Source organism: Notolabrus celidotus, chromosome 7 (genome assembly GCF_009762535.1).
Source record: "Notolabrus celidotus isolate fNotCel1 chromosome 7, fNotCel1.pri, whole genome shotgun sequence".
Lineage (NCBI taxonomy): Eukaryota > Metazoa > Chordata > Actinopteri > Labriformes > Labridae > Notolabrus > Notolabrus celidotus.
In genome coordinates, this window is record NC_048278.1 from 20,824,270 (window position 1) to 20,834,685 (window position 10,416).

General features: G+C 40.0%; 1 long non-coding RNA gene across 1 annotated transcript; it reads left to right on the top strand.

Moving 5' to 3' along the window:
* Nucleotides 1-4,271: 4,271 nt before the first annotated feature.
* On the top strand, nucleotides 4,272-6,701 carry LOC117816538. The gene is made up of 2 exons (XR_004631972.1): nucleotides 4,272-4,382; nucleotides 6,536-6,701. It is a non-coding gene; the product is annotated as an uncharacterized LOC117816538 (long non-coding RNA).
* The last annotated feature ends 3,715 nt before the right edge of the window (nucleotides 6,702-10,416 follow it).

Genomic DNA, 10,416 nt, shown 5'->3' on the forward strand with positions numbered 1-10,416 from the left:
CTGTGAATGTTTGCGCAGCCGTGTGTTCCTGTGTGTGTATGTGTGTGAGTGAGAAAAGCAGAGCAAGAGTAGGGAATGTGTGTGTATTTATGTGTGCCTGTGTGTGTGTGAGAGTGAGTGAGTGAGTGAGTGAGAGAGTGAGAGAGTGAATGAGCGAGCAAGGGAGAGAGAGAGGACATGTTCGTGTGTATGTGTGTGTGAGAGACAGAGTGGGGGAGGGGTGTGCAAGTGTGTGTGTGTGTGTGTGTGTGGGTTTGTGTGCGTGTGTGTGTGTGTTAAAGGAAAGAGGGTGTGTGTGACTGTGTGTGTGAGTGCGCCTGCGTGGGAGGGAATGTGCACGTACTTGTGTGACTGTGTGTGTATGTCTGTGTGTGTATACTTGTGTGTGATGTGTGTGTGTGTCTGACAGAGATAGAGGGGGAGGGGTGTGTGTGTGGGGAGAGCTAGGAGCAAGCTCTGCAAATGGTGTGTGTGTGTGTGTCTGTGTGTGTGTGTGTGTGTGAGGGAGAGAGTGTGTGTTTGCGTGACTGTGTGTTTGCGTGACTGTGTGTTTGTGTGTGTGTGTGTGTGTGTGTGTGTGTGTGTGTGTGTGTGTGTGTGTGTGTGTTACAGCAGCACAATATGTGCCTGTGCTGAATGAAAGGGAAATGAATGCGGTGTGTGTGTCTGTGTGAGTTTCTGTGTGTGTGCTGTGGAAGAGGGTGTGTGTCCTTTATTGTGTGTATGTGTGTAGTTTGTGAGGCCTGTATAATTGTGTGTTGCTGTACATGTGCACTGCTTGCACGTGCATGTGGATGTTTGTCTCCAGTAAGATTGTGTAGCTGTGTGTGTCAGTGTTTTTGTGTGTATTAAGATACACACACACATATTGGGGGTATTGGTGCGGGTGATGAAGTGTTCATGACAGTGTGCACACACAAACAGAGCAGAATTACAATTAAACCAAAGTCATTCAGCAGCTCCTAGATCTCCATACATTTCCCCTCACATCCTTCTTCTTCTCTTTATCTCAGCTGATCATCATTCTGAGGCTTCATGATCATCGTCTTATGTGTATCTGAACCTGGACTTAAACATTTGTCAAGGGGTTCTTCATCCCACCAGTGCAGGACCCTTACTGATTTCTAGAGGTGTAGAGCCTCTCGTTGGCCTAAAATACACACAAAACCCAATGTAATGGTCTACAACATGGATTAGCCAATTGTTCAGTTTTCACAGGAGTGTTAAGTGCAGGTTAACAGGTGCAGCAGTGAACAAAACTGCTATATATTTCTGGGGTCAGTGGTTTTCTCTGGTTTGAACAATATTTGATCTTCTCTCTAAAATCTAAAAACCATATAACTGATCAAATAAAGCACATGTCTGGCAGTAACCGGTGAATACTGTGAATCACAAATACTATGGCAAAAGTCAGATGACAAACCAACTAATGGTTTAAGGTGAAGTGTTTTAGTCAAAGCCAATCACATAGCCATTAACTCTCCAAAGCATATGCAGAGTCAGTCGTATCACTAAACTGGCTTCACACGTACACTAAACATGCATGTGTGAACACTAACAGCCCAACTTTACCTCAACTTTAAGTTTCCTTGAAAAACGTCCTGCCAGCTCCCTCATTAAACTTTACAAAAGGCCAGTATGAGCCTATGTGTGCATGCAGCAGATCAAAGTCAAGGAAGATTCACTGGGAGTGAGTGAGCAGGGGTGATGAGGTTTTTATCATGCAACAGCTGCATGACTTTAGTGTCTCTGTGCATGCAATAAGGATGCTTTACACTCTGTTTTCAGCTTTACAGCATCTTCTTTCCTTTTTAATTTGTTGATATGGAATATGTCCTATAACATGAAGCTCTGATATAAAGGGAACACTGCCAACATCGTGTCACCTGCCATCTTGAATATTTTGTAAACTTTACATAGGGGCTACCACAGAGTCCTTGATGGATCATGTCCAACCTCCTGAGGCACAGCAGACATGAACAACTTGACACTATGAAAGACATGTAAACAAGCTATTTTGGAAAATTACAAGGGCAGGCTAAAAGTTCTCAAGACATTTTCAGGAATGCATATGTGAAAAGGGCTGGGTACTCTTACGGAAAGCCATTGTTGCAACAAATCACTAGGTAAAACTTCTGCTGTAAAGATCCATCCAGCACAACAGTAACTTAGCATGGACTAAGTTGGGAGCACAACCTGCTATGGTGGATTGTTGATATAACTGATTATTTCATTTCATAAAGATGGATGATGGACAACCAGTCTATGCAACCGGGGATTAGCATGCCCAGGTCCATTACTCCCATCACCATCCAGCCTCTTATGCACCTGACCCCATGTCTATCACTGTGGGTGGACGGCCCACAGGGTGGTGTCCCTATGTTGCTTTGATGCTCTGACAGGGCCCCATGGAGGTAAGCCCGTCCACCAAACACTTGACATTCAACTTCCCTCCCCTTCGGGTCTGGCTCTAGGGGGGTTCCCCAGTGTCCCTCTTCATCTTTGCCTCTTCATGGGGGTTCCGTGAATCACTCTCAGTCTAGACCCCCCAAGGGACCAATTTGCCTTGGGAGACCCTATCAGGGGCTGACAACCCAGAAAACATAGTTTTGGGTCACAGAGACACACAAACCCCTCCACCACATTAAGGAGGTGATTATAAAAGAGGTTCTTGTTTACAAGTGAGGGTAAAATGGATCACGAGATTGGCAGGTGGATTTTTGTTGCAGCAGCAGCAATGTGGGTGTTGTATTGGACCATTGTGGTGAAGAGGGAGCTGATCTGGAAGGCAAAGCTTTCGATTTACCTGTCAATCTATGTTTCCAACTCTCACCTATGGTTATAAGCAATGGGTTCCAATTGAAAGAATGAGGAGGCTGATGAGTTTCCTCCAAAGGGTCGCTGGGCTCAGCCTTAGAGGTAGGGCCAGGAGCTTGGACATGCTGAGGAATCTTGGATTACAGCCAATGCTTCCTTGCATCTAGAGGAGTTAGTTGAGGTGGTTTGGGCATTTCATAAGGATGTCTCCTAGACGCCTCCCTTTGGAGCTGTTCCAGACACATCCAACTGGGAGGGGGCCCCAGGAGTAGACCCAGAACTCGCCGAAGGGACTACACATCCAACCAGGTCTGGGAATGCCTCAATATCCCCCAGTAAGTGCTGGAAAAAGTTGCTGGGGATAGGGATGTCTGGGTCAATTTGCTTAGACTGCTGCCTCCCCTACTTGACCCCAGAAGAGGGAAGACAAAGGATGGATGGATGGATGGATGGATGGATGGATGGATGGATGGATGGATGGATGGAAGGATGACAGAGTTGCAAAAAGGTACACTTTTACCAAACAGAATAGTAACACATTGTTGCAGAAAAACATCAGTTTTATGATGACAGCAGATTTTTTTACGATAAGGCTAGATGGTGGTCCACATAAAAATATGTTTCTACTCAACGTTTCTGCCAGTTAAAAGGATGTTTTTCTACTGTCCCAAATCGTTAGTGTTTGGACTTAGTTTGGTCTCAGGGTACTGTCTATGTATGTAATGTTTCACAAGATTCATTTTGCTAGGGTTCAGGGCTCAATGGGTATTGGCTAGTTGATAGATCTCCATCAACCCTTGGGTCAAGTTCAGCTATTTAGTGTTACCAAAGCCCCTTTGACACATGAAGTCCTGACATGAAATTTCCAGCCAATTTTTTTACATTTGGGTTGTGACATTTTCTGGACTTGCCTTTAACACATGTCCATCACAGTGGGGGGTTGTCAGCGTCACACTTTCTATGAAATACTTTATGTTCTATTTTGGAGTTTTGTTGTAATGTATCTCTGTGATGCAATAACTTTAACTTTAGTGATGTATGTATTAACATCTTTGATAAATACCTGCTGACATACTGTAGGGGAGAACAGGGTTGGTTGTCACACGGGTTGGTTGGCACACTCGTTATATCCCGTCACTAGAGGGCACTGTCTCTCAAATTGGGGTATGGACATCTCCAGAATTAGGATCAGAGCTCACCTACATAGTCTTCTCTGCAGTAAGACAGCTGAACTTGAGGTGAGAGGACTTTTTGTGATTTTTTCATGTCAATATGGGGGGGTCATACAGAATTTGTCTGATTTGGCTGTTAGCTGTCAGCTAGCTCTGGTCTGCTCAGTAGAGTGGCAGCTGTCAGCAGAGTAGGCAGGTGGATCTTTATGTCATACTTTTAGAGTGGGATATCAAACAAGCTCATACGAGTGTGATCACGTGTGCTATTTTTTTTTTACTTTTTACAAGTTCTTCTTTGGATACTCAACATTTTTCAACCATTACTTTTGAAGCTCAAGCTATTAAAGGCAAAACAACACAACCCTACTTATGTTGATATCCTCCTAACCTCTGGTGAGACAAGTTTGTTTTCTTAAGCCTGTGTGTGTGTGTGTGTGTGTGTGTGTGTGTGTGTGTGTGTGTGTGTGTGTGTGTGTGTGTGTGTGTGTGTGTGTCTGTGTGTGTCTGTGTGTGAAAATATGTCCTAGAAACCCATTAATATGTCAGGTTCAAAATGGGTTGGATCTTACAATTGTCATTATGCAAGTGTTTTTCAGTGAATCCCTTTTGCTCTTTTATTTCTGTCGAACTCAAAACCTCATTTGTCAAGCATGCTCTTCAGCCCAAGTCAAAACAACTCTGCTGACACAAAGGTTGATATTTTTCTAATTCAATTGTTGAACGTTTTTGGGAGGCTGTTTTCAGGTGCAGATGTTTGGTTGAATTTACATTGAATCAATAATCTGTTATTCATCTGATATGTGTTTTGAACCTTTGTTTAAGCCTTATTAACACCAGAGCTCAAGGAGGGATATCAGTTTGCTGGTAGTTGTTGTAAAAGGGAACATCCCATGGGATTTTAACTTGAAACTGCTTATCTTAAGACCAAAAAGCCTTCTGGTTGAATGGTAGCAGAAGCTGTTGCTACTGTTGAAAGTATACAAGTTCAATTGTCCATTTGAGAGTTGTTCTATGATAAGTATCACCTTGTTTTTTTAATGGAAATGTTGACCAAACTACAACTGACACAGCAACAGACTGAAAACCTGTCAAATTACAGTCTGACGACATTGTCCACTACCTTAAAGGTGACATATCACGCTTTTTTCATCAATATATATTGGTCTAAGAGGTCCCCAAAACATGTCTTTAAAGTTTATGCTCAAAAAAACACTTTGAAATCAGATTATGGCATGCCTGAAAAGCCGTCTTCTTCAGTCCTCCTCAGAACACTCTGTTTTCCCTCTGACCACGCCCCCTCCGGAAGTGGATGTGCCTCGGCTCTCCAGCACGTTGATCTAATGTTTACATGTTGGCTGAATATACACGGCTGCTCAGAGATCGCGTTACTTCAACCCTCTGAATCTGATCCAGAATCTGATCCTGACAGAGAGGCGCCTGTAGCAGGAACTTTCTGAACGATTGGTCATAGATTTAGTGTTTCTTGTTGTTTTATTTATCAGTATGTAGACGTGTGTCTTGGTACACAGCTACGAACATGTAGCTATGTGGCTATGCTAACTAGCGCTAGCACTTGTCCATGATAAATAAAAATCATCCACTAGATCTTCAAATCTGCAAACGTGGGGAGAAAAAACGACCTCTGCCAGAAAGGCAGCGGGACCTTTTATGAAGGATTGGTCACAGATTTAGTGTTTCTTGTTGTTTTATTTGTCAGTATGTTGACGTATGTCTTGGTACACAGCTACAGCTACAGCTATGAACATGTAGCTATGTGGCTATGCTAATTAGCGCTAGCACTTATCCATGACAAATAAAAATCATCCACTAGATCTTCAAATCTGCAGACGTGGGGAGTAAAACCGACCTCTGCCAGAAAGGCAGCGGGACCTTTTCTGAAGGATTTGTCACAGATTTAGTGTTTCTTGTTGTTTTATTTGTCAGTATGTTGACGTATGTCTTGGTACACAGCTACAGCTACGACATGTAGCTATGTAGCTATGCTAACTAGCGCTAGCACTTATCCATGATAAATAAAAATCATCCACTAGATCTTCAAATCTGCAGACGTGGGGAGTAAAACCGACCTTTGTGTTTATTAAGACAGCCTACAACTAGCATGCCTCCCTCCTAAGCTCCTTGTTAGCACACATTTGTGCAGGTAATGAAAAACGGGGGAGGGATTCAGTATTATTTTATACAGTCTATGGGCTGAACAAGCTCCGAGCTCTGACTCCGTGACATACCGGATATTGTTGTTACGTAACAAAAACACGGAAGTCTGAAACGGCTCGTTTCATACACATTTACAGAAAGGTGTAGAAATCAAAACAGGGGCAGAATAGATTTTTTTCATTCTTGGGGGGTTTGTAGACATGCCAGGGACACATATTTCAGGTAAAGAACCATTAAAAAGTCAATTTTGCATGATATGTCACCTTTAAATGCCGTCTCTTAATAAAGGGGATATTACATGTATAGGTAAGACTAGACAAAACACTACATTACTGATCTCACTATGTCACATCCTTATGTTGTCCTTTTAGAGCATCGATGGGAGAGTTTGACTGCACACAGCCACAGTGTGAGGTGTATGTGCCTGGAGGGTTCGTTTATCAATATCAATAGATTCAAGACTGGATTGACAGTGACGAATCACGGAAAATGTATTGTTGCTGCCTCCTAAAATAAAGCTTTCAGTAGAATACTGTATGGTCTGGGAAGTTATTTTTTACTGTCTGACACTTTCATACCAGAAGCTAATAACACTAACAACTATAATTACTGCTCAAAGCAATAAGTAAAGCTTAGTAATTGGGATAAACAACACCCTGAGGGCCCTAGGACAAATAATTTGACAAGATATCAAAACACAGTCTTACAGTGCTGGTAACAATTGCTGTTAGTTATTTGAATGACGGATTATATGCAGCAAGTTACAATTTTCTGAGGCAGGTTTTCGATAAAACTAGATCTCAGAATACAGGAGGGAAATATCTCGACATCTTTATATGACCCTATGATCTGTTTATGACTTTACATGGATGGAGCACATTATCGTGTACCTCTTTGATATATACTAAAAAAGCTGTTCACAGATATAATCTGATTTCACAATTTTTCAGGAAATGATATGTAAACAGTATAGTAGCAGCTGTAACAAGAGGATATTGTTGCATGATATGGTCATTCCTTTTTACATGTCATTAATCTGAAATTTAGGATTTATGTCACGCAATTTGGACTGTGAAAATATAGATTTTTTTTCGCATTTAGAAATTACATTTTTAAATGTCAAAATTGATTCAAATATGATGTTAATTTAGTCATAACTATTAGAAAGTCCTTCTCACATATGGGAATAGTGATTACAGACATTTTGAACTTTAAAAAGTTATTGTTAATGGTCTAGACATAAAATGTTACATGTCAGATATACTGCATTTTTTTATTCAACATATGGACAACCCATTTCATATAGCATTTCCAAACTGTCATATACATTTTTTAGAAATAATATTCAAATTAGTTTATGTAATCTTGCACAATTATTTTTTTGGTACTCTAAATTTTGATTCTGACCAGTTATAAGAGTGATCACAAAACCCCAGCTATAACTGTAACAGAAATAAATATTTAAAAAAGTATAAATATGAATCTAGATATTTGGAATTTAGTTTTTACTTGTTACATTACCAAGAAAGTATAGGAATAATTGTGTTTGGACAAGTCAGAATTACATTTTTGTTATCTATGATTTAATGTATTAAATCTGTGATGTAATCATTGTAGTAATCATTGCAACAATAAGAATTACAATCTGGACATCAATAACTGACATTTAACTACAAAGAATTAGGTATTTTATCATTTTATCTATGGAGTGTTGAGTTGTAGGTTTTCTTTATCAGAATTGCTTTACAGTCAAATTAAGATTGTCTGTGATTTAGTTAAGAATCTATGATTGTGTTTGAATAGAAGTCAATGGGAAAAAAGGTTGGAAGGTATTATTTAGTTACGGGTATGTATAGTAAACATTTCCAATGGATTTATTATTGACATAAAGAGTAAATATATTGTCTCATGGGAACTACAATTGATTCCATTCAAAATTGCATTATGGATATTTTGGCTTGGGAATGCTTACTTCATACAAAGTGATTGTTGATATCTTTAACTGTTACACAATTCAAAAGGTTTTAAAAGGTCTTTACAGTCATGATGAATTCATGTTATTTTGTTGTTAAAATGTATTCTTCCTTCAGTGGTTACAAAAAGAGGAAAATTTCCTTTCCTAGTGTTACTGTACGAGTACCAAAAACACACTTTGAGTTACCATCTGATTATTATGCTTAAGCATGGTCCAGAAATCAAGGTCCTGCCATATAAATTGTGTAAATTAGAGACAGGGAGTGGCTAATCAGTGTTGCTTTAGACTGCTTTCCAACAGTGATTAGAATTTCATAAGCAAATACCTTAGACACAATGTAATGTGTGGCACATGAGTTTGCCCAGCACCTGGCTTATTTCTCACCTTTTCAATGAAAACTATGTTTGAAATTAATCAAGTGGTATTTTCTAAATCCTGACAAATTATTTGAAATCTGGTCAGCTAAACATCACCGCAACTTTATGTTTAAAGTAAAGCTGAGTATTCTCACCAAGTCAATGCAATCTGGACAATTGTTAACCATATACTAAATAAATAAAAGTAAATATTTTACAAAAAATAAATGTTTATATCCCCAAAGATTAATATTGAAAGACTGTTCTGTTACTGCAAGTTTCTATACTCAAGCATTTAATTTTCAGTAAGGTGTTGATGGATACTATTGTCTGCTTTATGTAGTGCTATGGTCTTGTGGATTTATCTTGACAGTTAATGACTAAATGACTGCCCCATTGGACTTAATGTAAGAGTGCGAGTTGTAGTGTAATGTTTTTCATTGGCTAACACTGTAATATGACTTGTTATATGTAAACAAAGGGTGTCGTAATACTAATTACTAATAATAGATAATAATTACTGTACTTTATGATCAAATATATAGGTGCAAATCCACAGTAATATTGCATTGTGTTAACACTGACCATACCATCATACTCACTATCTTAATGGTCAGCTTTAATATCTTTTCTTTCATACCTTTAAGTTGTTTTGTCTGATTATGTAATGCTTAAAACTATTAATCCAACCACACGTTACGGTGTGCTCTTGCCACAGATGCAGAATTGCTTTACAGTGGGTTAGTAAGAGTGGAGGCTATTTATTTATTTTATCCACGAGAGGATATGGTTATTATCTGTTTGCCGAATCCGATACAGATTTAATTCTTGTATGTTGTTGTTGTTGTTTTCAGTTTCATACATCTAACATATTGTCTCAGATAATCAGGGATTTAATTAGTGCAGACAAGATGTAATAGGAGCTGAAGTGCACACAGTATATCAATGAATAATGTATTTATGAAACAATTGGTGCACAGTGGGTTGTATTAACCTGTTGATTAAATGTGAATGTGAGTATATGTTAAGTGAAATATAATGAAAAAACGTGTTTCACAGAATACGCGAAAAATTTTCGCTTTTAAAGACAAACTTGACCTGAATATTTTAACTTCACCATTTCTTATTTTCAGAATGTCTGTCCCCAGTTAGCGAGCTAATCACTCCTCTTATAAACGGTCTACTTTTTTCATCTGCTTCATGAGCGCGTCCACTCGTCTTTAGGGGTGTGCAACATTTAATGCCGTATAGAAAGTGCCCGGACACTTGACACTAACCCCCATAGTGCGACCATTTAAAGGCATTGTTTCAGTACCTCACTCTCGTGAAGGAATATGTGACCGAAAGACACGGTAGCTTAATTTTGGGGTTGTGTTGTTTCTTGCCGCGCGCTGCACACCCCTCCGCTCCTCCGCGGTGGTAGCAGCTGGAATAACCTTGGTGTGAGCCAGTCGAGCGACTGGAGAGTAGAGCGAGAGAAGCTGAACGGTGCGGCGGCGGAAGATCAGCGATCGCTGGTGTGAACATGGCGGAGACCGTACGCTCGCTCTTCGACTACCGGGAGCCACACAGTCTGGACAGCGATGGAGAGGCCATCAAACCGGCACCGCCACTTCGGGGGTGAGGGACTCAAATGACTATGACACATACTAAAGTGAAAAACTGTTTCATGATCATGTTTTCCCTCCCAATGACAGCGAGACACGGGTGGGTGTGTGCGCGCATGTATCTGTTGGTGTGTTTTTGATGAACTAAAGTTGTAAAAATACCTTATTTCTAAAATGTGTCAATGAGCTCAAGTCAAATTGAACGAAATGAAGTGAGCAACTTTTTATTTGTCTTGTTTTTTGAGCGTTGATTCCACCTTACAGAGCAGCTCTAAAGAGGTGTGTGCACGCGTGTGCGCGTATGTGTGTGTGAG